This window comes from Balaenoptera acutorostrata, chromosome 2 (genome assembly GCF_949987535.1).
Source record: "Balaenoptera acutorostrata chromosome 2, mBalAcu1.1, whole genome shotgun sequence".
NCBI lineage: Eukaryota > Metazoa > Chordata > Mammalia > Artiodactyla > Balaenopteridae > Balaenoptera > Balaenoptera acutorostrata.
In genome coordinates, this window is record NC_080065.1 from 29,815,271 (window position 1) to 29,843,203 (window position 27,933).

Here is a 27,933-nt window from a genome sequence, read left to right on the forward strand (position 1 = left end):
TTAGACTAGGACATAAAAGTCCTTGCATCTTCTTCCTTGTTCTCCTTTGCTCTCTCTTAGATCGTTCACTCCGAGGGAAGCCAGCTGCCATATCATGAAGACATTCAAGCAGCCTTATGAAGAGGTCTAGTTGGGAAGGAACTGAGGCCTCCTGCCCAACAGCCATGTGAGTCAGCCATCTTGGAAGTGGATCCCAGCCCCAGTCAAACTTTTAGTTAACATCTTAATTGCAACCTCATGAAAGAGTCTGAACCTCTACCACTGAACATACACAGTGAATTTGTGCTCCTCCCCATGTCCCCATCTGTCATGGGCATAATTCTAATACAGCCCTCATAATTCTTGCTGCCCTAGTATCTACACTTTTGTGTAATCCCCTCTCCTTGAGTGTGAACAGACTTTGTGACTTACTTCTAACCACTAGAATATGGCAAAAGGGAGGGAATGTTGCAGATGTAATCAAGGTCCTTAATAAATTCACTTTGAGTTAATCAAAGGAGAGCTTATCCTGGGTGGGCCTGCGTAATCAGGTGGCGTAATCACTTTCCCTCGAAAGTGGATCCATCCCTTCCCTAATTAGAGAGACTTGAGTCAGCTGAGACATTCTCTTGATCGCTCTCAAGACACTCTCTCTTGAGGAAGACAGCCATGTTGTGAACTGCCTACGGAGAGCGGAAACCTCTAAGAGTTGATGGTCTCAGTCTTAGAACTACAGCAACTGAATTATTCCAACAACATGAATGAGCTTGGAAGAAGACCCCAATCTCCAGATGAGAATGTAGCCCAGCCAACACTTTGATCACAACCTTGTGAGACTCTGAGCAAAGAATCCAGTTAAGCTATGCCAAACTCCTGACCAATGGAAACTCTGAAATAATAAATGTGTATTGTTTTAAGCCACTGAACTTGTAGTAATTTATGTCATTGATGCAAGTAGGTTGAAAAAAATAAAGGGTGGTAAAATATATACCATGCAAACAGCAACCATAATCAAGCTAGGGTGACTATACTAATATCAGACAAAATAGACTTTAAGACCACACGTACACACAACACTGTAAATCAACTATATTCTAATATAAAACAAAAATTAAAAAAAAATAAGACCACACGTACACAAAGTTACTAGAAATACACTCTCACTTTGTGGTCAATTGATTTTCAACAAGGGTGCCAAAACAATTCAATGGGGAAAGAATAGTCTTTTCAAAACAAATGGTACAGGGACTTCCCTGGTGGTCCAGTGGGTAAGACTCCACGTTCCCAACGCAGGGGCCGGGGTTTGATCCCTGGTCGGGCAACTAGCACCTGCATGCGTGTCACAACTGAGAGTCTGCATGCTGCAACTAAAAGATCCTGCATGCTGCAGCTAAAGATCCTTCATGCCACAACGAAGATCCCACTTGCTGCAACTAAGATGCAGTGCAGCCAAAATAAATAAACAAACAAATGGTACAGAAACAATTGTTTATCCACATACAAAAAAAATGAAGTTGAACCCCTACCTTATACCAGATACAAAAATTAACTAAAAATGGGTCAAAGATCTAAGTGTATAGCTAAAAATATAAAATATTTAGATGAAAATTGGCATAAATCTTCATGATCTTGGATTGGGCAATGGTTTCTTAGATAAAACCAAAAACCCAAATGATTAAACAAAAGAGAGATAAATTGAACATTCTTAAAAGAACACCATTAAGAAAATGTGCTTCAAAAGACACCATCAAGAAAATGAACAGCTAACCCATGTAATGGGAAAAAACATTTTATAAATCATATATCTGATAAGGACTTATATCTAGAATATATAAAGAACGCTTACAACTCAAAAATAAAAAGTAATCCAATTTAAAATAGAATAATCCAATTTAAAATAGGCAAAGTGGGACTTCCCTGGTGGTGCAGTGGTTAAGAATCGCCTGCCAATGCAGGGGTCATGGGTTTGATCCCTGGTCCGGGAAGATCCCACATGCCGCGGAGCAACTAAGCTCATGCGCCACAACTATTGAGCCTGCGCTTGCCTAGAGCCTGTGCTCTGCAACAAGAGAAGCCATTGCAAGGAGAAGCCCGCACACCGCAACAAATAGTAGCCCCTACTTGACGCAACTAGAGAAAGCCCGCGTGCAGCAGCAAAGACCCAACGCAGCCAAAAATAAATACATAAATAAATAAAATAGGCAAAGTATATAAATAGACTTTTTACCAAAGAAGATACAAGAATAGCCAATAAGCCAATGAAAAGATGCTCAATATCATTAGGGAAGAGCAAATCAAAGCCACAATGAGATATCACTTCACACCCACTGGAAATGCTACAATAAAAAGACAGATATTAACAAATATTGTGATGTGGAGAAACTGGAACCCTCATAATACTTGTTAGAAGGTAATATAATGCACCACTTTAGAAAACCATTTGGCATAGGTTTTAACATAGAGTTACCATATGACCCAGCAATTCCGTGTCTACCTATAAGCCCAAGAAAAATGGAAAATATATTTTACACAAAAACCTGTACATGAATATTCATAGCACCATTATTCATAATAATGAAAAAGTGGGAACAACCCAACTACCCATCAGCTGATGAATGGATAAATAAAATGTGGTATATCTACATCATGAAATGTTAGGCAACAAAAAGGAATGGAGTACCGACACATGCTGCAGCATGTATAGACTTTGAAGACATTATGCTAACTGGAGAAGCCAGTCACAAAAGATCACACACTGCACAGTTCTCTTTATATGAAATGTCTAGAACAAGCAAACCTATAGAAGCAGAGAGCGGATTAGTGATTGCCCAGGGCTGGCGAGGTTGGAGGGCATGGGGAATGACTGTTAAATTTGTCCAAAGTTTCTTTTCGGGGTGGTGAGAATGTTCTAAAACTAGTTGTGGTGCCGGCTGCACAATTCTGTGAAGATACTAAAAACCACTGAATTATACACTTTAAAAGGGTAAATTGTGTGGTATGTAGATTATATTCCAATGAATCTGTTATTAACAAAAATTAGGGATCTTTGAATTAGGTCTGGCTAGAAGCATGTTCCAAGATACTATATATTATTGAGAAAAAAATTTGGATTTTTTTAAAATGTGCTTTTTGTAATAGGTACTTTTTAGTTTTTAAGTTAAAATGTTTTGAACAAGTTTCGCTCGTTGGTGATGAAAAACGAACATACTTTTGGCATAATAAAACATAAACTCATATTTTTTTCACCAATAAATTTGGAGAAGGATTTAAAATTTTAAACAAATGTAGAACAAAGCATTGTTGTTTACCTTCATTGAAGATTATAGTGAGAAAACAAATAACATAAACATCAAAGAAATACACAGACTAGATGGGCTATAAAAACAATTTTAGCTGTTTGTTTATATAACAGTCTGTCACACAAATTCTAGAATTATATAGTTTAAGGAGCATTCAAGAGATTAAACAATTCACAATCCTGAAATTTTTCCAACTGCCTACTCATTTTTCCTGGAAATCTAGAAAGGCAAGATTTCATGGTTTTATTATACCAGGTAGTTTAGTATCTTTCCACCGTGATCATCAGGAAGTCTTCTAAACTTCTATGTTAAATCCTTAACTATTAGTCTATATGAGGCCAGATATGAAAAGCTGTTGACGTGGAGATAAGGCATCTCCTGACTTATTAGTAAAGATCTCTACTGTGACTGGATGTTTTAGGCCAAAGCAATCTTGGAATTTACTTGAGGTTTAGGTATAATCCTCTATCCTCTGGGTGCACTAAACACCCCTCTCTTTTTCTCAGCTCAGTGGAAACTGAATAGCTTACTCACTGTTACCTAGAAAACAGCCCCTTACACATGTATACAAATTTAATTTGTTCTCTGCCCCACCTTCTCTGAATAAATTATCCTCGGTTCCCTGAGTCCACCATGAAAATAAATGCCCTCTTGTCCAAGATTCTAAATAAATCACAGTGTGATGAGAAAGAACTGAGCTTCTTCATCTGTAGAATGTCTCCCTCTTTTAACAAACCACGAATTTTCCTTCTAGGAACAAAGGTTGCTTTCCTGTCAAAGGACTGAATGCTGAAGCTTCCTGAGTGGCTATATTAGCTTTCTGTGCTATAGAACAAACAGAAGATATTTATTATCTTACAATATCTGTGGGGCAGGCATCAGGCACAGCTTAGCTGGATTCTCTGCTCTGGGACTCACAAGGATGCAATCAAGATGTCAGCTGAGCTGCATTCTCATCTGGAGACTCAACTGGGAAAGAACTGGCTTCCAAGTTTGCTCAGGTTATTGGCAGAATTCATTTCCTGGAGGTTGTAGAACTGAGGGCTTCTGTTTCTTGTTGGCTGTTGGCTGAAGGCCACCCTCGGCTCTTAGAGGCTGCATGCGGTTTCTTGCTGAATGGGCTTCTTCAACATGGCTGCTTCTTCATCGAGCCAAAAAGGAGAATCCTTAGTGTGAATCTGTCAGCATAATGGAGTTTTATAGAATGTAACATTGTCATGGGAGCGACATCCCTTCACTTGTTGCCATATTCCACTGATTAGAGACAGTCATTAGTTTCAGCCCACACTCAAGAGGACAGGATTATATAAATGTATGAACACCAGAATACAGGGATCACTGCAGATCACCTTAGGTTGGCCCAGCACAGCCGACTTGAATCCTTTCTACACGGAGATGGAGTATGTGAATGAACAAATTAATAAACAAAAGCTAACCTATCTTTCAGTATTTTACATTATCTTTTTTCTTTATCCATAAATCCTCAGAAAAGCATTTGTATGAGTTATTTATTGCTGTTTAACAAAACATGTCCCCCAAATAGTGGCTTAAAACAGCAACTATTTGCTCATTTTTCTGAGGGTGAGCAATTTGGGCTGGCCTCAGCTGGGCTCTTCTGCTGCTCTCCCATGGGGTTTCGCCTGTGGCTGGAGTCACACGTCTGCAGCTTGACGTGGGCTGGTTGCTTTAACACAGCCTCACTCACATACGTGGAAATTGGTGCTGGCTTTAGGTCTCCAGCAGGCTGGCCCAGCCTTCTTCACATGGTGTCTGAGTTCCAGGAGGAAGAGAAGCTACAAAGCTCAGTCGTTGTACAATATCACTTCTGTCACATTCTGTTGATCAAAGGCAAGCCCAGATGCAATACGGGGGGGAATAGACTCCACCTCTTTTCCTTTCTAGACTTGTGCAAAGTTCACAACGAAATTCAGAAAGTATTCCAGATCAACTGAAAAAGCTCTTCTGAAGAGTATATTTACCATGTGAATCGGCAACAGGGTTTAGATACAAAACACTAATTTTACCAAAATTTAATCTACTCAAAATAGAAATGATTACTCCAACTGGATTATTTCTTCCCACCAAAATGAGATAAGAATGCAAGAAATTATCTTAATAGGTGACTTAGCAATGTTCCTAATAATCTTAATAATGACTACATCTTCTTTAACTCAAAATCCCGGTAAACTTTTCCCTTGACCCACTTAATTAATAAATAAGATAGTGGGATGTAATTAACTCTATTTCCTTCTCTTATGAAAGGGAGGTCTAGATAAGTCAAAACTTAAAAAGTAATAAATAATCCTACATTTGACATTGAAATTGGGTGTTTTTCTGGAAGAGTTGCCTGATTAAGTAGGTTTTGTTTTTGTTTTTTAATTATTATTCTTTTTGCATTTGCATTTGTGGTAATTGGAAATTTTCTTATCAACCAAACTACAGACCTGATTGGGTAAGATCTGAGAAGATCAGTTTCTCTGTCGTTGCATTGTTTAACTGCTATTATATTTTACTTCAGATCCAGTCATCAGTTCTGTCTCTGCCACCTCTCAAAACCAAGGTGTGGTCAATAGATGGCCTACATTTGCCCCCAGTCAAGAGATGGAGTTTGTATCTCCTCCTCTTGAACCTGAGTAGAACTTGAGACTGCCTCAACCAATAGGGGATGGGGGAAGTGAGCTTATGTAACTTTTGAGGGTAGATTATAAATATGTACATCTGCTTTGTTCTCTGAGGATGATAGTTCTTGGACTCCGCCACCATACTGTGAGGAAATCCAAACATTCTGTTTAGAGGTCCACCTAGAAAGGAACAGAGGCCCCTGGCCCACACCCCTGGCTGAGCTCCCAGTTAACAGCACAATTTGCCAGCCATGTGAGTGAGGCATCTTGAAAGTGAATCCTGCCCTCCAGTGAAGCTGTCCCAGCTGATGCCATGTGGAGCAGAGATGAGCCATCCATTCTTGAGAAATAGGTAACTGAAACACAGAGGAAGAAGAGTTTCCCAGGCTCAAACCGCTCCAGAGTGGAGTCTGGTGTATATTTAGATACAAAGGACTTCCCTCTTTCTGAGGTAAACCAACCAAGCCAGTAATCAAGAGGAATTGTTAACTGCCAGTAGAGCTCTGAACCCTCCGTCAGCTTCCCTCACCCAAATAAGTAATTTAGTGAAAGCTGACCCTACACCCATTTTACAGGCTGGAGATTTTAAACAGGAAGAGTTAAGTCATCAGTGGACACCAGGGCCAGGAGCAGTCTGGCTGAGAAAAACAAGCAGTTTCATGCAGCAGTCGGGAAGAGAAGAAAGTTGATGTGCTCTCAAAAGATGGGGAGAGACCCCTCCAACTGTGAGGGCAGGACAGAAAAAACTCAAGCCAGTTAAGTGACCTGAGCTGAGTCTGAGAAGCTGTCACAGAAATCATCTCTCTTGTTTTTTAGCTCTTGAAGGCGGGTGTGGGTGGCACGAGGTCAGATGCCAAAGGGGTTCAATGAATTCATTACTTTTTGTTTTGAGGAGATTACATGCATCAAACTATCTTTTGAAAATTGCGCAAGTATCATGAACACATTCTTATGCTAAAAGATTCAAACAAGAATCAATTCCAGAGAGCAAAATATAAAAGTCAACTTTCATCCTCACTCCCATTTTCACATCCCTCCCCCAAATTAGCCAGGACTGTGGTTTGGCAGCCATCCTTCTGTCCCTATTCTATGCGTTTACGTGTAATACATGGACATACATTATACAGATTTTTAATGCAAACAGGTTATGCTGTACACCTTGTTCTGCAAGTTGCTTTTTCCACATAATAATATATCTTGGGACTCTCCCCCTATCAGTGCATTTACCTCTATCTCATTCTTTCTAATGGCTGCAAAGTATTTCACAGTATGGGCAAACAATTTAATCAGTTCTGTAATGATGGACATCTAACTTATTCCTAAATGTTCACTATTCCAACAGTGCTGCAATAAACCCCTTTGTACAAACACCTGCATGCAGAGCGTTTCTGTAAGATCGATTCTGGGACTCAGGTTGAGTGTGAGCTGATGAATAAAGCAGCTCATGTCTCCATTTATTTCTCCCGTTGACATAACATTCACATAGTCTCTGACATCCTTCTTTCCTCTGCCTTTGAGGACCGTTTCTTGAGTGACTGCTCCCAAGGAACTCTAGCATGGCTACTCACTAAGGAAACAGAAGACTCCAGTGGCAGGAAAATTAAGCTGCAGAAGCTGAGGTTAAATAAGACATTGAATTTGAGATGAGCCATTGGAAAGCAATTTTGGTCTCCCAAAGAGTTTCTTAATAAAGACGGCCTTGACATATGTTTACTTTCTTGGTTCCCCTACTATTTTTAGTTCCTTGGGCGAAGTTAATACTTGATTATAAATACATGCTTTTAAAATTTAAAAAAGGAAGGCTTATAACATAAATGAAGAAAGTTTCAGCTAAAATTAGCCATCTCCTCCCCCTGTAGATGCCCATCCTGGGGTGAACGGCATGCACCCTTGGAAGCGTCATTAGCTCCTTTACCCCATTAGCCTCCTCCTAGTACATTTGCCTCATGGTACTAACTGATGCCTCATGACCTTAAAATCCTAATGTCTCTTCCAAAGGCCAAGTCTAAATCATAGCTACATCCAGCCTTTGGATCTGGCTTACCAGTTTTATTTTTATTTATTTGTCTCAATAAGGGTTGAGGAGGGGAAGTGGAAAACAAATAGGTTAGGTCTGCCTTTTACAAAGGCCAGAGCAGTGGGCGGTTTCAAAGGCAAAGCTAAATATAAATAAATCTTTGTTTGGGGGCCTTATATAATTGAATTGTATTTCACCTATCATGTTAGTAAAACCACAGCATAGCTTACAGCTATGTCAAAGATACACCTACTATTCTAAGATGTGTTTCCTTCCTCCACCGTAACTCCTGGGGGCTGTGACAATCCCATTCCAGTTGCCACAGACATCTCCTCCTTGTTCCTCATGAGAAAAGTTTCTTCTTAACGGTGGTCTATTTGTTGGCTTGTTTATCGAGAGGCACCTTTCAAACTGTCTAACTTCAAAAATATAGGAGTTTGTTTGTAATAGAAAAATAAACCTAAAAAGGCCATTGCAATTTGAACTAAAATTCAAATCTCAGGAAGAGGAGATTTGTTTGGAATTAAGATTTAGAAAGTTGTGATTGAGGACATCTGTTTGCTGGCTGATGGGACTGAATGGCTGGAACAAAGGAGATGAAGCGGTAGCGTGTAGACTGGCTGCTGTGATCTCACCACGGTGCTTAGCATTTCATCTGGGGGAGAAAAACGAGAGTAACAGGTAATGTGCCGTAAACAAGGAAGTCCCACCATCTTCCATTTCTTTCTTTTTTGTTTTTTTACAGAGGAGAAATCTTATTTTTATGAGAGAGTTAAGAAGCCACTAAGATACTTACTTCCAAGGTATTATCTTCGGTCATGCTCCCTATCTTCTTTTTAGGGAATATTCAGCCCCTACAGCTACCACAAATGCAGCAAATCCCCATTTGAATTCTTTTAATAACGCACCAACAAAGAAAACATCGTTTCCAAAGTCACCTTGTATCTCCAAGCTTCACTGTGGTCCCACAGATCCCTTAGCCCTCGTGGGCCCAACTTCTCCTGGACAGTGTCTAATGGGGTCCCTTCTATCTTCCATTGTTTATAGTCAGGAAGTTCCACTTTACTGTGACCATGTACATGTCCACGTCCATGGGCCACGCACCTGACCCACGGCAAACTGACCTCTCAGAACACTCATTATTCAGCTCTCCAGCCAGAGCCACCATCTTCCATTTCTGAGACCCATTACGATGCTCTTCCATTAAGCAAGAGCCGAGGGGCATGCCTACAATGCTCCCAAATTATCCTTTTTATTTTCAATAAATGTATTTATTTTTTTATTATTTATTTTTGGCTGTGTTGGGTCTTCGTTGCTGTGCACAGGCTTTCTCTAGTTGTAGTGAGCGCATGCTTCTCATTGCCGTGGCTTCTCTTGTTGCAGAGCACGGGCTCTAGGTGCGTGGGTTTCAGTAGTTGCAGCACATGGGCTCAGTAGTTGTGGCTCGCAGGCTCTAGGGTGCAGGCTCGGTAGTTGTGGCGCACAGGGCTTAGTTGCTCCACGGCCCAAATTATCCTTTTGGCCCAAATTATCCTTTTGTCGTTCCTCAGGTCTCTCATTCCACCTGGCCCACCCAACCGTCTACTCTTCCACCCCCTGGGTGGGGCGTGGGGAGAGGTCTATGAAACATGTCTCTTCCCTCAGTTACAGATGGGGATGAGACATAGGACTCCTCTACTCTCAGATTCCCCAAATCAATGCTGTGGGTTGTGGCGGAGTGGCGTCCTAACCTTCCTCTGCTCACACTCAGGGAACTCAATGGTAGGGGTAGGGAACAGGATACTCCAGCCCATCCCTGCTCTCTGCTGACTCTCCTTCCCAGCCGGAGGGTCTTTAGTCAAGAGAGGTTGGGGAGGGTATGTAAGTGTGTGTACCCTGAATTCTTCAGGGTCCTGCTTTTTTTTTTTTCCTTTTTTTGGCCACGCTGCATGGCATGTGGGATCTTAGTTCCCCGACCAGGGATTGAACCCATGCCCGCTGCAGTGGAAGCGTGGAGTCCTAACTACTGGACAGCCAGGGAATTCCTGCCAAATAGTAGCTTTAAATGACAAAACAGTTTTATATCACAGTTCCTGAAGGTCAGGAATCTGGGCATGGCTTAGCTGGGTCCTCTGGCTCAGGCTTTCTTGCAAGACTGCAATCAAGGTTTCCTGTAGGGCTGCAGTCACCTTAATGTTCAACTGGGGGTGGGAGGGTCTGTTTCCAAGCTTACCCCTGGTCGTTGGCCGACCTCAGGTCCTCAATAACCATGAGCCAGAGACATCAGTTTCTTGCCATGTGGACCTCTCCACAGGACAGCTCACAAAATGGCAGCTTGCTTCCCCTGAACCAAGGGCTCCAAACATGAGAGAGAGAGAGAGAGAGAGAGAGAGAGAGAGAGAGAGAAAGTCACAGTCTTTTGTAACCTAATCACTTTTGCCACACCCTATTTGTTGGAAAGGAGTCACTAGGTCCAGCCCATACTCAGGGAGAGAAGATTCACAAGGACATGACCACTGGGAACCGTTTTAGGTGCTGCCTGCCACACTAAGTGATTTTCTTCTTGCTGACCATTATTGTTCTTACCATCCTGTCTTTATAAGATGAACTAGGCCATGTGATATGGCCAACCAGTCAACCCAGGCCTGATAGTCCATACTTGAAGCACGTCCTGCCTTCTTCGACTAATACAATGGTGTGCTTTTTAAAAATGAATACATAATGAAGCTGGGGGTGGGTGAGTGGGGGAGTCTTTTATAGCAATCTCATTGTTTGGATGTGTTCAGGTATTGGGACTCCCAGATCTACAATCTGTAGCATTTAGAGGCATGAGGCTTCCCTCCCTCAGAATGGGCCTATATCCTCTCCAGCATAGCCCTGGAAGCCCTTTGCACTACCGATGCTCTATTGAATGTCAGGGAGTTAGAGTAATTATGCAGGAAAAGACTCAAGGTTTCCCACTGAGTGTCTAGGTCTAGGAAATGCAGCTGAATAGAGTAACAATGCCAAGGGACTATCAGGCTTGCTGTACTCTTCAGACTTTGTTCTGAATAGTCTTGGGAGCACAAGTTGAGATGTGGAGAAGCTTATGAAGGCGGGTGGTTTGGGAAGGAGAGAGGAAATGCAATGGACAGGAAAGGTGCTGAAGATGACATTCTGCTAATCCCGTGGGGGAGCTTAGCAAGTCATGTCATCCCTCTGGGCTTGAGTTCATCCTCTCAGAAATGACAGGTTTGAAGCAGATAAGCTCTACATTTTATGGGTAAATGACCAGTAGAAAGAATTTATGAGAAAGCTAGTAAGGAATGAATTTAGTTGTTGGAAAGAAAAGGGGATGAGTCAGTGCTGACTCATCTGTAAGTGATGACTTACTAAGAAGTTACTGAAAACAATTTATGAGATGTAAAAAATATCATACTGTATACTTTTTCCTAATTTTAATAAAATTTCACGTTGGTATAAAGACTACTGTTTTGTGGGCTTCCCTGGTGGCACAGTGGTTAAGAATCCGCCTGCCAATGCAGGGGACACAGGTTCGAGCCCTGGTCTGGGAGGATCCCACATGCCGCAGGGCAACTAAGCCCGTGTGCCACAACTACTGAGCCTGACCTCTAGAGCCCACGAGCCACAACTACTGAGCCCATGTGCCACAACTACTGAATCTGCGCTCTAGAGCCCATGCTCTGCAACCACAGAAGCCACCACAATGCGAAGCCCACACACCGCAACGAAGAGTAGCCCCTGTTCGCCACAACTAGAGAAAGCCCGCACGCAGCAACAAAGACCCAACACAGCCAAAAATAAATTAAAAAAAAAAAAAAAGATTACTGTTTTGTAAATACAGAGTTTCTTTCCTTTTGGAAGCAACCACCTACTAGTCTTCTCTTCAATCCCTCCCCCCACCACACACACACACACACACACACACACACACACACACACACACACCATCCACATGATTACCATGGAAGCCACCATGTTAGTGTGCCGTGATTCTACCCCTGTCTGCAGGTGACTGGTGCACTTATCTGAGCTGGGACACTCCTAATCCTTAACTGGTTTGGATCTAGAAACAGGTGGTCTAGTCTTTCTTAAGAATCTCAGGGCTATGAATGTGAAGCTGGGGCATTCAGGGACCACACCTTCTCCTACCTGGACCAGGGAAAACTGGTCTGGAAAGTAAGGAGGAAGCAAAGTAGACGTACGGAGGAAAGCCACTGAGATGGAGAAAGAACACAGGCAGCATTTGCATTACTGGTTCCAGTAATTGCTGAGGCTGGGCTGTTTCTTGTCATTTAGTTTCTTAGATAGAACAGGATTCTCATTAACTCCTCCCTTTGGTTAAAGCATATTTGATTTGGGTTTCTGTCTCTTGCAACCAAAGGGGGGAAAAAAACCTAACTTATTCACAAGTTCATTATTAGAAACAATTGTTAAATTATTAAAAGTATAAGGAAGAACACAAAAAGTGACCAATAATTCTACCAGTTTGAGATAACTTCTCCTAACATTTTGGAATATTTTTCCTGTCACTTTTCTATGCATTTACATAAAGGAAATTAGACATTTGACAGGAGTTTTTTTTTTTAATATTTTATTTATTTATTTTTTTTTATATTTATTTTTGGCTGTGTTGGGTCTTCGTTTCTGTGCGAGGGCTTCCTCTAGTTGCGGCAAGTGGGGGCCACTCTTCATCACGGTGCATGGGCCTCTTCACTATCGCGGCCTCTCTTGCTGCGGAGCACAGGCTCCAGACGCGCAGGCTCAGTAATTTGACTCAGGGGCCCAGTTGCTCCGCGGCATGTGGGATCTTCCCAGACCAGGGCTCGAACTCGTGTCCCCTGCATTGGCAGGCAGATTCTCAACCACTGCGCCACCAGGGAAGCCCGACAGGAGTTTTAAATTCATGCTTTTTTCACTTAAGGATTAGGTTGTGGGCATTTTCTTGTGTCAATCAATATATTCTTCAAAAATATCATTTTTATAGCTCTGACAATTTATGTTCATGAGAAGTAAGTGACTGGATCTGGCTGACATTTTGGAAAGATTCTGGCTGTGGAGTGGGGATCAGATTGGAGGTAAACATCCAGAAAGATGAGATCAGAGACATTGAGAGAGGAGTCCAGGTGACTGCCCAAGTTGGTTAAGATGAGGGTGGTGACAGTGAGGATGGACACAAGAGGAAGGACTCCGAGGCCACGTAGTAGGTAGACTCAATGGCCTGTGGGGTTAATTAGGGTCAGGGAGTAAAGGGAAACAAGACATCTAGAACGACTAAGTGAATGGTACAGCCATTTATGAAGACACAATTCTGGAGGAGAAGCAAGTTTGGAGGGAATAAAATGAGTTTAATTTTGGACATGTTGAGTTCTAAGTGCTTTGCAGACATTCAAGTCTTGATTTTTAATTAATTAATTAATTAATTAATTATTTTAAAATTTATTTATTTTTGGCTGCGTTTGGTCTTCATTGCTGTGCACAGGTGTTCTCTAGTTGCGGCGAGCGGGGGCTACTCTTCGTGTGGTGCACGGGCTTCTCATCGCTGTGGCTTGTCTTGTTGCAGAGCACGGGCTCTAGGCACGCAGGCTTCAGTAGTTGTGGCACGAGGGCTCAGTAGTTGTGGCGCACGGACTTGTTGCTCCGCGGCATGTGGGATCCTCCCGGACCAGGGATCGAACCCGTGTCCCCTGCATTGGCAGGCGGATTCTTAACCACTGCGCCACCAGGGTAGTCCCAAATTTATTTATTTAATTTATTTATTTTTGGCTGCGTTGGGTCTTCATTGCTGCACGCGGGCTTCCTCTAGTTGTGGAGGGCAGGGGCTACTCTTCATTGCGGTGCGCGGGCTTCTCATTGCCGTGGCTTCTCTTGTTGTGGAGCATGGGCTCTAGGCGCACGGGCTTCAGTAGTTGTGGCACGGGGGCTCAGTAGTTGTGGCTCATGGGTTCTAGAGCACAGGCTCAGTAGTTGTGGCACACAGGCTTAGTTGCTCCGCGGCATACAAGATCTTCCCGGACCAGGGCTTGAACCGGTGTTCCCTGCATTGGCAGGCAGATTCTTAACCACTGCACCACCAGGAAAGCCCTCAAGTCTTGATATACGGGTAGCAAGCAGGAGATAAAGATTTGGAGTAGAGACAGGAGATAAGGATTTGGGAGTCATCTGCATCCATGAGGTGATTAAAGCCACAGGAATCAATAATGTCACCCAGGAAGAGGGTTAAGAGTGAGAAGGGACCTGAGGAGGATAGAAGAAAGAATCTCTGTCAAGGAAACTAAGAAGGAGGAGCCAGAAGGGTAGGAAGAAAAGTAGGGGAGTATAATATCATGGAGCCCAAGAGAAGAGACTTATTCAAGGAGGAGGAAACGGCCCACAGCGCTGACCACCGAGGGAGTCAGGCAAGGTCTGGCAGACGTCCTCGACAGCCACCTTCCCCATGTCCATTCTCCCCTTCTTCTTGGCTTGTCACACTCAGTCCTAACTGCTACACAAGATGAGAACTGAAAAGTGTCCTTTGGGTTTGGTGGCATGGAGCTCACTGTGTTCTTGAGACAACAGGCTCAGAAGTTTGGGGTGGACTGAGAAGTGAGTGTGAGGTGGGACAGCGAAAACCCGAAGTGAAGAGGACTCAAGCTCAGCTGCTGGAGGGCAGGAGTGGGGTGGGGAGTGTAGGTCTGGGGGAAGGTAGGATCAAGACATGGGTTGGTTGGTTTTGAGATAAACTAAAGCAGAGCTCATTGAAATACTGATGGGCAGGATCAGCAGAGACTGAAGGACAAGGGAGACAGAAGGTAAGAGAGCAAAGGTTCCTGAGCAGATAACACAGATGACAGGTGACAGCAGCCAGCACACAGGTCCTGCGACTCCATACGGGTGTCTTCCACTGTAACAGGAGGGACAGAGAGGAAAACGGTGGGATAAAGGCAATGGGAAGCCAGGGGTGACAGGGACTGTGGAGCACGAGCCACAGCCTCCCTGAACACAGTGCTGAGTTAGATCCACAGAGCTAGGGAGGGCTTCCTTCCTATCTTCTCTATTAATAAATCCTGGGCTTCCCTGGTGGCGCAGTGGTTAAGAATCCGCCTGCCAATGCAGGGAACAGGGGTTCGAGCCCTGGTCCGGGATGATCCCACATGCCGCAGAGCAACTAAGCCCATGCGCCACAACTACTGAACCTGCGCTCTAGAGCCCGAGAGCCACAACTACAGAAGCCCGCGCACCTAGAGCCTGTGCTCCGGAACAAGAGAAGCCACCGCAATAAGAAGCCCGCGCACCACAGCGAAGAGTAGCCCCCGCTCACCGCAACCAGAGAAAGCCTGCGTGCATCAAGGAAGACCCAACGCAGCCACAAATGAAAATCAATCAATCAATCAATCAATCAATCCATCCTATCTTTTCTCTTAATCTCCAGTGATGGCTCTGTTCACAAATATCAAAGCCGATCTTTTATAATACTATAACAAATCTGAGACCAAATAGTCTAAATTCATCTCCTCCTGAATTAGCCTCTTCAGCATGTACGTACTGGGTCAGAATATTATACGGCGGGCTGACAGTGTCCAGGCACGTCACTTCTGTATCCTACTGGATACCTCTAAGGAAAATGAACCTCAACCGCCAGCAGCCAGAATGGAAAGAGAAGCCTCAGAAAGAAACCTGCATGGATATCCACATGGAATGCAATGAAGCTGGACCCTTACCCTTACTTCTGGGCTCTCTATTCCGTTCCATTGATCTACATGTCTGTTTTTGTGCCAGCACCAAATCATATGTCTGAGAAGGGGCTTGTATCAAGAATATATTAAAAATATATATATATATATATAAACTTAACTCAAAGAGACTACACAATTTAAAAATGAACAAAGAATCTGAATAGACATTTCTCCAACTCCCATGAAGATAGATAAATGGCCAACAAGCCCATGAAAAGGTGCTCAACATCATTAGTCATCAGGGAAATGCGAATAAAAAACACCACTTCACACCAACTAGGATGACTAGAGTCGAAAAGTCAGATAATAACCAGTACTGGTGAGGTGTGGAGAAATCGCAATCCTCATACACTGCTGAGGAGAATATAAAATGGTGCAGCCACTCCGGGCAACAGCTTGGCAGTTTCTCAAGAAGTTATACAAAGAGTTACTCTTGACCCAGACGTTGCACTGCTAGATACATACCCAAGAGAAATAAAAACATATGTCCACACAAAAACTTGCACACAAATGTTCCTAACAGCATTATTCGTAATAGCCAAGATGTGGAAATAACCCAAACACCCAAACTAACAAATGGATAAACCACATGTGGTAAATCCATACAACAGCTTGTTATTAGGCCACACAAAGGAATGAAGCTCTGATATGTGCTATATGTAGATGAACCTTCAAAACATTCTGCTAAGTGGAAGAAACTGATCACAGAAGACCACATACATGATTCTGTTCATATAAAATGTCCAGAATAAGCAAATATATAGAGCCATAGACTAGTGGTTGCCTAAGGCTGGGGGAACATGGGGGTTGGGGAGTGATGGGTAAGGGTTTCTTTTGGAGGCGATGAAAATGTTCTATAATTGATTGTGGTGATGGTTGCACAACTGTGAATATATTAAAAACTATTGATTTGTACACCTTAAATGGGTGAATTGTATGGTATGTGAATTATATCTCAATAAAGCTGTTACCTGCCACCGCCTCCAAAAAAAAGACGAAGAAACTCTCAGCTAAAGGGCAGCTTCCTTCTACCCAGCCTGTTCTCTCTGTGAGTCACGGATACTCTCAACCACCTAGTCTAAGTAGAGGGGTACCCAAAATGTGGGTCACTGGGATACAGTCATGGAACTGTATCTCTGCACTGAGCAGCCATGGGCATGGTGCTGGATCATGGGTCTCAGTTGCCCTTTGTCTCAACAACTTGGCTCCCTTCTGCCTGAGCCAGTCCAGGATAAGTTCTCCTTGTGCCTACAACACACTGAGCCCTTATTCCCTGGCACGTGCTATGTTATCGCGAAGAAAACCAACAAGTTTTGAATCTGCTCACATAGTAGAAGTATACATCAAACTTGTTAGGCAAAGGCAGGAAATGGTATGTGTTACATTACATTTTTCTTACCACCTACTATAAACAGAGGCTGTTTAATGTCTTGGTTTTTGCTCATTAAAAAAAAAAATCACAAAATATTTCTTGAATTCTGACTGCCCTTTCCTAGTGCTTTGTAGCTTACAGGATTTGGGGTGGTGTTGCACATTTGAGAATGCTATTGCACTTTGAAAAGTGCAATAACATTGAAAAGGCTGGCAGGGGTCCTTGAAATTGAATGACGAATGTAGGGGTACTCTGGAATTGAAAACACTGCAATTATTTTCATTTTATTTAATTAAACACAATTTGCTAATTTACAGTAAGGATTGAATCACATAATCATCTAGTTAATTTTGCCACTTCCTGTGAGGCAAGGGACAGTGTGGGTCGAACCTTCAAGAATTCTGGGAAATCAGGCCCTGTAACCAGAAGCTCTGAGGCAGGATGAAATTCAACCTCCTGGTAGAAATAGGAAGGGCATTTAGAAATGCCCACAGACTTTGAGGATGTACAGAAATAGTACCCCTTTATAAAAAGAGGAACCACATGTAGTCCCAGATTTGGAATCGGGGGAGAAATCAGGGTATTTATCTTGAGGTAGGAGAGAGCTGAAAGGGTTAGTTGAGGAATGGGCTTGTTACAAAGCCTTTTACTATGCTCTCTGAGGAGCTATTATATAAAATGCATTGGAACTCTACCACCTAATTTAGAGGAATTTCCACAAGACCATGCTGAGTGATTAAGGCAAGATAAAGAGATATGGGTGTAATCAACACCCTCCCAAATTCATATGGTCTCTCAGAGAGTCCCCAGCAGGGTTGAGCCCCATTGCTCACAGCAGTAACTTGCTCATGAAGGCACTTTGTTTGCCCTTTCCTGTCCTAATTCCCCAGTCTTTCACACTGCTGCCTGGGATCACCTGCCAAATAAACTACTTGCACCCAAACCTTTGTCTCAGAGTCGGCTAATTCAAGCTAAGACATGGAGACCTTAGGCGGCAGCCACGATGGACCAAAAACCACAGGCAGACTTCATATACCCCAAGCCTCACATACAACTCTAAGGAACAAGGGAGGAGTCCCCCAGATACAACTATGATTGAACATCCAGTAACTCTAACTATATATCATGATTGAATTGATGTCATGACTTGATCTAAGTCAATTTGGCCATTCTGCATTTGCGACGTTCTTCTGTAAGTCAGTAGCTTCTGGAAATCAGAGATAGGTGGGGGCTATAGCTCCCTGGCACCATCACCACAACCTCCTTAGGAGATGGCGTTTTATGATGAAAGCCAGTCTTGGACCAAGTCTACCAGATGTGTGAACATTTATTAACAGCACAAAACAATCGTATTTCTTGTTCTTTGGTTGTGGGAGATGTCCCCCTCTCTGTCCGCAGGCCTCCACTAAGTGTCCTGCATGAAAGTTTCACTTCCAAGATAGATGCAATGAGACAGCAGAACCGGCCGACCCTGTGGTCTGTCAAGTGACCTGGAGCTCATAGGACCAATGAGGTTTTTAGACCTTGTGCTCTGTTCCAAACAGTTTACACTGCTGGGACTGAGGGATATGCTTACCCTATAGATCTGAGGATGGGGCCTCTATGGCATTTCTAGCCAAGCGCAGAACCCCAAACACCTACACATCTCACCACTGGAAGATCCTCAACAAAACCCTTTGAGGTAGATTTTGAATATTTGTAGTGCTTATGTAGCCACCTTTGGAACTTGGATTCCTGTTTAGGGTATGTCAAATGCTAACTGCTCCTAGTTAAATTTACACACACACACAAACACACACACAACCCCTTTGTTTACATACAGTATTTAAATGACCACACAATAATAGCTAACATTTATTGACCATCTACTATGTGAGAGACACTTAAAAGGAACTCATCTTTAACCCTCCAACGCTCCAATAAGGTGGGTCCTATGAATGTTGCCATTTTACAGATGAGGAAACTGAGAGGGAGGGACGGTAACTCCCTCACCCAAGTCCCAGTTTGTAAGTTGTGAATCAGGGGTTCAGACTCAGGCAGTCTGGCTCTAGAGAGGCCAGCCCCTTAACCATCACATTTCACAGCCCCCAATGAGGGGCAGTGATAGTTAATTTAAAGAAATATAGAAATATGATATTCCTGGAGACTGGTTCAAGATGGTGGAGTAGAAGGACGTACACTCACTCCCTCTTGCAAGAGCACTGGAATCACAACTAACTGCTGAACAATCAACAACAGGAAGACACTGGAACTCACCAAAAAAGATACCCCACATCCAAAGACAAAGGAATAGCCGCAATGAGATGGTAGGAGGGGCGCAATCACAATAAAATCAAATCTCATAACTGCTGGGTGGGTGACTCACAAACTGGAGAACAATTATACCACAGAAGTCCACCCACTGGAGTGAAGGTTCTGAGCCCCACGTCAGGCTGCCCAACCTGGGGGTCCGGCAACGGGAGGAGGAATTCCTAGAGAATCAGACTTTGGAGGCTAGTGGGATTTGACTGCAGGACTTCGACAGGACTGGGGGAAACAGAGACCCCACTCTTGGAGGGCACACACAAGTAGTGTGCGCATCGGGACTCGGGAAGGAGCTGTGACCCTATAGGAGACTGAACCAGACCTACCTGCTAGTGTTGGAGGGTCTCCTGCAGAGGCAGGGGGTGGCTGTGGCTCACCATGGGGACAAGGACACTGACAGCAGAAGTTCTGGGAAGTACTCCTTGGCGTGAGCCCTCCCAGAGTCCACCATTAGCCCCACCAAAGAGCCGGGTAGGCTCCAGTGCTGGGTCGCCTCAGGCCAAAAAACCAACAGGGAGGGAACCCAGCCCCACCCATCAGCAGACAAGCAGATTAAAGTTTTACTGAGCTCTGCCCACCAGAGCAACACCCAGCTCTACCCACCACCAGTTCCTCCCATCAGGAAGCCTGCACAAGCCTCTTAGATAGCCTCATCCATCAGAGGGCAGACAGCAGAAGCAAGAAGAACTACAATTCTGCAGCCTGTGGAAGGAAAACCACATTCACAGAAAGATAGACAAAATGAAAAGGCAGAGAACTTTGTACCAGACGAAGGAACAAGATAAAACCCCAGAAAAACAACTAAATGAAGGGGAGATAGGCAACCTTCCAGAAAAAGAATTCAGAATAATGATAGTGAAGATGATCCAGGACCTCGGAAAAAGAATGGAGGCGAACATCGAGAAGATGCAAGAAGTGTTTAACAAAGACCTAGAAGAATTAAAGAACAAACGCCTAGAAGAATTAAAGAACAAACAGAGATGAACAATACAATAACTGAAATGAAAAATACACTAGAAGGAATCAATAGCAGAATAACTGAGGCAGGGCTTCCCTGGTGGCGCAGTGGTTGAGAATCTGCCTGCTAATGCAGGAGACACGGGTTCGAGCCCTGGTCTGGGAAGATCCCACATGCCACGGAGCGGCTGGGCCCGTGAGCCACAGCTGCTGAGCCTGCGCGTCTGGAGCCTGTGCCCCGCAACAGGAGGGGCCGCGATAGTGAAAGGCCCGCGCACCGCGATGAAGAGCGGTCCCCGCACCGCGATGAAGAGTGGCCCCCACTTGCCGCAACTAGAGAAAGCCCTCGCACGAACCGAAGACCCAGCACAGCGAAAAATAAATAAATAAATTAATTAAATAAATAAATTTAAAAAAAAAAAAAAAAAAAAAAAAGAATAACTGAGGCAGAAGAATGGATAAGTGACCTGGAAGACAGAATGGTGGAATTCACTGCTGCAGAACAGAATAAAGAAAAAAGAATGAAAAGAAATGAAGACAGCCTAAGAGACCTCTGGGACAACAACAAACGAAACAACATTCGCATTATACAGGTCCCAGAAGGAGAAAAGAGAGAGAAAGGACCCAAGAAAATATTTGAAGAGATTACAGTCGAAAACTTCCCTAACATGGGAAAGGAAATAGCCACCCAAGTCCAGGAAGTACAGAGAGTCCCAGGCAGGATAAACCCAAGGAGAAACACGCCAAGACACACAGTAATCAAACTGACAAAAATTAAAGACGAAGAAAAATTACTGAAAGCAGCAAGGGAAAAATGACAAATAATATACAAGGGAACTCCCATAAGGTTAACAGCTGATTTCTCAGCGGAAACTCTACAAGTCAGAAGGGAGTGGCATGATATATTTAAAGTGATGAAAGGGAAGAACCTACAACCAAGATTACTCTACCCAGCAAGGATCTCATTCAGATTCAATGGAAAAATCAAAAGCTTTATGGACAAGCAAAAGCTAAGAGAATTCAGCACCACCAAACCAGCTCTACAACAAATGCTAAAGGAACTTCTCTAAGTGGGAAACACAAGAGGAAAAAAGGACCTACAAAAACAAACCCGTAACAATTAAGAAAATGGTAACAGGAACATACATATCGATAATTACCTTAAACATGAATGGATTAAATGCTCCAACCAAAAGACAGAGGCTCGCTGAATGGTACAAAAACAAGACCCATATATATGCTGTCTACAAGAGACCTACTTCAGACCTAGGAACACATACAGACTGAAAGTGAGGGGATGGAAAAAGATATTCCATGCAAATGGAAATCAAAAGAAAGCTGGAGTAGCAATACTCATATCAGATAAAATACTTTAAAATAAAGAATGTTACAAGAGACAAGGAAGAACACTACATAATGATCAGGGATCAATCCAAGAAGATATAACAATTGTAAATATATATGCACCCAACATAGGAGCTCTTCAATACATAAGGCAACTGCTAACAGCTATAAAAGAGGAAATTGACAGAAACACAATAATAGTGGGGGACTTTAATGCCTCACTTACACCAATGGACAGATCATCCAGACAGAAAATTAATAAGGAAACACAAGCTTTAAATGACACAATAGACCAGATAGATTTAACTGATATTTATAGGACATTTCATCCAAAAACAGCAGATTACACTTTCTTCTCAAGTGCATACAGAACATTCTCCAGGATAGATCACATCTTGGGTCACAAATCAAGCCCCAGTAAATTTAAGAAAATTGAAATCATATCAAGCATCTTTTCTGACCACAGTGAGATTAGAAATCAATTACAGGGGGAAAAAATGTAAGAAACACAAACACATGGAGGCTAAACAATACGTTACTAAATAACCAAGAGATCACTGAAGAAATCAAAGAGGAAATCCAAAAATACCTAGAGACAAATGACAATGAAAACACAACTATCCAAAACTTATGGATGCAGCAAAAGCAGTTCTAAGAGGGAAGTTTATAGCAATACAAGTCTACCTCAAGAAACAAGAAAAATCTCAAATAAACAATCTAAACTTACACCTAAAGGAACTAGAGAAAGAAGAAGAAACAAAACCCAAAGTTAGTAGAAGGAAAGAAATCATAAAGATCAGAGCAGAAATAATGAAATAAAAAACAAAACAATAGCAAAGATCAATAAAACTAAAAGCTGGTTCTTTGAGAAGATAAACAAAATTGATAAACCATTAGCCAGACTCATCAAGAAAAAGAGGGAGAGGACTCAAATCAATAAAATTAGAAATGAGAAAGGAGAAGTTACAACGGACTCAGCAGAAATACAAAGCATCCTAAGAGACTACTACAAGCAACTCTATGCCAATAAAATGGACAACCTGGAAGAAATGGACAAATTCTTGGAAAGGCATAAGCTTCAAAGACTGAACCAGGAAGAAATAGAAAATATGAACAGACCAATCACAAGTAATGAAATTAAAACTGTGATTAAAAATCTTCCAACAAACAAAAGTCCAGGACCAGATGGCTTCAGAGGTGAATTCTATCAAACATTTAGAGAAAAGCTAACACCCACCCTTCTCAAACTCTTCCAAAAAATTGCAGAGGAAGGAACACTCCCAAACTCATTCTATGAGGCCACCACCACCCTGACACCAAAACCAGACAAAGATACTACAAAAAAAGAAAATTACAGACCAATATCACTGATGAATATAGATGCAAAAGTCCTCAACAAAATACTAGCAAACAGAATCCAACAACACATTAAAAGGATCATACACCATGAACAAGTGGGATTTTTCCAGGGATGCAAGGACTCTTCAGTATATGCAAATCAATCAATGTGATACATCACATTAACAAATTGAAGAATAAAAACCATATGATCATCTCAATAGATGCAGAAAAAGATTTTGACAAAATTCAACACCCATTTATGATAAAAACTCTCCAGAAAGTGGGCATAGAGGGAAACTACCTCAACATAATAAAGGCCATATACGACAAACCCACAGCAAACATCATTCTCAAGGGTGAAAAACTGAAAGCATTTCCTCTAAGATCAGGAACAAGACAAGGATGTCCACTGTCGCCACTATTATTCAACATAGTTTTGGAGCTGGAGGAATCGGACTCCCTGACTTCAGACTATACTACAAAGCTACAGTAATCAAGATAATATGGTACAGGCACAAAAACAGAAATATAGATCAATGGAACAGGACAGAAAGCCCAGAGATAAACCCACGCACCTATGGTCAACTAATCTATGACAAAGGAGGCAAGGATATACAATGGAGAAAAGACAGTCTCTTCAATAAGTGGTGCTGGGAAAACTGGACAGCTATATGTAAAGGAATGAAATTAGAACACTTCCTAACACTATACACAAAAATAAACTCAAAATGTATTAGAGACCTAAATGTAAGACCGGACACTATAAAACTCTTAGAGGCAAACATAGGAAGAACACTCTTTGACATAAATCACAGCAAGATCTTTTTTGACCCACCTCCCAGAGTAATGGAAATAAAAACAAAAATAAACAAATGGACCTAATGAAACTTCAAAGCTTTTGCAAAGCAAAGGAAACTACAAACAAGACGAAAAGACAACCCTCAGAATGGGAGAAAATATTTGCAAACAAATCAACAGACAAAGGATTAATCTCCAAAATATATAAACAGCTCATGCAGGTCAATATTAAAAAAACAAACAACCCAATCGAAAAATGGACAGAAGACCTAAATAGATATTTCTCTAAAGAAGACATACAGGGCTTCCCTGGTGGCGCAGTGGTTGAGAATCTGCCTGCCAACGCAGGGGACACAGGTTCGAGCCCTGGTCTGGGAAGATCCCACATGCCGCAGAGCGACTAGGCCCGTGAGCCACAACTACTGAGCCTGCGCGTCTGGAGCCTGTGCTCTGCAACAAGAGAGGCCACTATAGTGAGAGGCCCGCACACCGTGATGAAGAGTGGCCCCCACTTGCCGCAACTAGAGAAAGCCCTCGCACAGAAACGAAGACCCAACACAGCCAAAAATAAATGAATAAATAAATAAATAAAATTAAAAAAAAAAAAAGAAGACATACAGATGGCCAAGAAGCACATGAAAAGCTGCTCAACATCACCAATTATTAGACAAATGCAAATCAAAACTACAATGAGGTTTCACCTCACACCAGTTAGAATGGGCATCATCAGAAAATCTACAAACAACAAATGCTGGAGAGGGTGTGGAGAAAAGGGAACCCTCTTGCACTGTTGGTGGGAAAGTAAATTGATACAGCCACTATGGAGAAGAGTACTGAGGTTCCTTAAAAAACTAAATATAGAACTACCATATGACCCAGCAATCCCACTACTGGGCATATACCCAGAGAAAACCATAATTCAAAAAGACACATGTACCACAATGTTCATTGCAGAGCTATTTACAATAGCCACGACATGGAAGCAACCTAAATGCCTATGGACAGGTGAATGGATAAAGAAGATGTGGTACACATATACAATGAATATTACTCAGCCATAAAAAGGAATGAAATTGGGTCATTTGTAGAGATGTGGATGGATCTAGAAGCTGTCATACAGAGTGAAGTAAGTCAGAAAAAGAAAAACAAATATCGTATATTAATTCATATATGTGGAACCTAAAAAAAATGGTACAGATGAACCGGTTTGCAAGGCAGAAATAGAGACACAGATGTAGAGAACAAACGTATGGACACCAAGGGGGGAAAGTGGCGGGGGGGTGGTGGTGGTGGTGTGAATTGGGAGATTGGGATTGACATGTATACGTTAATATGTATAAAATGGATAGCTAATAAGGACTTGCTGTATAAAAATAAATAAAGTTCAAAAAAAAAAAAAAGAATTGTGACATTCCTAATGTGACAAAATTTGAGAATTTGACAGAGAAAGATGACTGCATCACATTTAGTGAGCAGTTAGTAGCTGTCAAAGTCTGTGCTGGGAAGGCAAGTAAGTGCCCAGCACACTCAGAGCTGGTAGGAGTGGCCCGAGTCCCACTCGAAGACCCTGCCCCACAGCTGGCTGGCCCAGACTCTCTGCCCAGGATGTGGAATACGACCAAGATTCCAGTGCAATCTGACTGGCCTCTTGAAAACAGAGTGACTGTGGGAGTTTCATCCCACTTCATCGACTGGAAAGACGAGAAAGCTGGTGTGCAGCGCAGGAGCAGCAAAGAACACTCGGAAAAGACTCCATGGGCTTCAGGAACCAAGACCCAACAGCATCTCCGACTTACACCTTCAAACACACACAATCCCTCTTTTTGGCTTAAGATACTGCAACCCAGAGTTCTAACGGATGTACCTATTACATGTTTTCAAGCCGAAAAGAAAAAAGAAAAACAATCACATGACTACTTTAGTAAGATTCACGGGCAGCATGAGAGAAGGGACCAAAAGCAGAGAAAATGGAGTTTAGAATCCAGGCAACAGAAAATGATGGCGCAGAGACAATGGAAACAGAAAAAGGGGGCAGGTACTTTGACAGCTACTAACTGCTCACTAATTGTGATGCAGTCATCTTTGTCAAATTCTCAAAGGAGGGAAGGGAGGGAGAACACAAACATTCTGGTCCCTTCTCTGAGTTCCATTATATCTTCTGGGTGGCCAGGGAGTTTGATAAGGATAGGGTTTCTCTTCTCCCATAAAAGACTGATATACTCCTACGCACTTTTTTCCCATCTGTTTAGAATTAATTCTTGAAGGGTTTATTTTAAAATGTTTCCAACATTTTATTGTAAAAACTTCCAAACATAGCAAACTTTAAGGAATTTTGTGGCTACTCATACTCCCACACACCCAGCTCGAGATCACATCACTGACATTTTGCTAATACTTGCTTTATCACATATCCAGCCATGTCCGTCCCTCTACCCAACCATTAATCCCTCTTACTGTTGGTACCATTCAAAGTAAAATGCAGACAAGAGAGCATTTCCCCCTAAATAATTTGGTGGCAGTATCAACTAGAGTTCAATATTTGCCTAGTTTTCTTTTAATGTACAATTTAAATACAGTGAAACACAGCTTAAATGTACTTTCACTGAGTTTTGGCACACACCTGTACAAGCCAAACACTGATCAAGATGTAGAATGCTACCATCATTCCAGAACAAGCCCTCGGGCCCCCTTCCCAGCCCAGCCCTGTCCCCATACCTCTACCCTCAGCCCAGACCAGCTACCGCTTTTCATCCTAGGTAGTTCGGCTTGGGCTGTGTCCAACTCTCCCTGAGGCACCGCAGTGCATTCCAGGCCGAGGTCCTCAGGTCAGTCTGAAGGATGAAATGCGGCCCCTCTGCATTCCTTCCCAGCCCAGGAAAGGCACGCGCTGTGCCCTTTCAGCGCTGGCGATAAGCAAGCCCTGCACTCGCCTGGCCCCGAACATCTGTGAAGATGATCATTTGAAGAATGACTGGGACTAAAAACAAGAAAGCCACACAGCCTTCCATAAAACTAATACGCAAATCTAAATTAAAAAAACAAAACTACTAACAAAAGCTGGACTGGCTAGCAAAACTGGATTCTCCTAAAAGAAAGCCAAAAGCTTACTGTGTATATTTCCATACGGTTATACACTTCATATCCTTAAATTGCTAAAGGCATAGGGTGTAATAAGGAGGATTAAAAACAAAAGAATTTAAAAGAACCTGGGCCTGAACCACAAAACAGACCAAGATGTCTGTGTTTTTAAAGATACAGAACCATCACTCTAACAAATTGCTTTCCTGTTCAATATATAAGTGACATTTCACCAGTTATTCTGTATGACCGGTGGCCAGCTTGGTTGTCAGCATTCTCCTGTGCAAGCCTGTGGACGATCCCTGGTTACACCGCAGCCCACGGCACACACAGGGTCTGGCGTCTCCCATCCCCATCTAATATTTTTAAGGGCGAGAGAGAGTGTGTGTGTTTGGGGGAGGTTGCTGGAAGGGTCTACGTGGAAGGTCGTGTCACTACAGGCCCTGTCCCTGCAGCGGTCCTGCCCCAGGGCGGGCTTCACCGATGCTCTAGAGCCCAGGGGGGCACAAGCGCAGCTGAGGAGCCTCTCCTCCTGCTGAGCCACGTCGACCACCACCACTGGAGGGGCTAGGAAAGCAGGCTGGAGTGCAAGCTCCCTCCGCCCCTCGACTCACCTTCCAGGACAGGAGGTGACACGAAGGTGCACGAGCCAGGAGTCTGTTCTCAACAGGAGCCCCCTCTCCCCACAGTCCTGGTTCACGCTGGATGGAAAATGCCCCACTCTTCCCCTCCCCTCCCCTCCGGTCCCTCCACCACCCTCACCTGGAAACCTAGGAACGAGTAAAACCCGGAGAGAGAGACAGCCGAGTCATCCCAAGTCCAAGAGCTGGTTAACAAACATGGACAACAGGACTGGAGTCGGCTAGCCTGTAGGGCCAGAACTACTAAATACTTGGGAGTTTAATACAAGTGTCAAAGAACTGACACATCCGAAGGGAATGCGGCAGCAGTGAGGGCTTATGAAGTTCCAGGGATGGCTCAGAGCCGGCTCTGTGACAGAGGAGGCTGGGCCTGGCCGACAGCAGAGGAGGGGCAAGCAGAGCAGGGGTACAGAGAGGGAGAGGGCCACGGGCAGGAAAGGGCAGAGGAGGGAACTTCTCAACCACCACAAGTCATAGGTCTCAATCTA

At 43.1% G+C, this 27,933-nt stretch overlaps 1 long non-coding RNA gene across 1 annotated transcript; it reads right to left on the minus strand.

Moving 5' to 3' along the window:
- Positions 1 to 7,829: 7,829 nt before the first annotated feature.
- LOC130707260 (uncharacterized) lies at positions 7,830 to 27,523 on the minus strand. The gene is made up of 3 exons (XR_009007163.1): positions 27,419 to 27,523; positions 10,129 to 10,251; positions 7,830 to 8,571 (listed from the first exon to the last, which is right to left on the minus strand). It is a non-coding gene; the product is annotated as an uncharacterized LOC130707260 (long non-coding RNA).
- Positions 27,524 to 27,933: the final 410 nt, after the last annotated feature.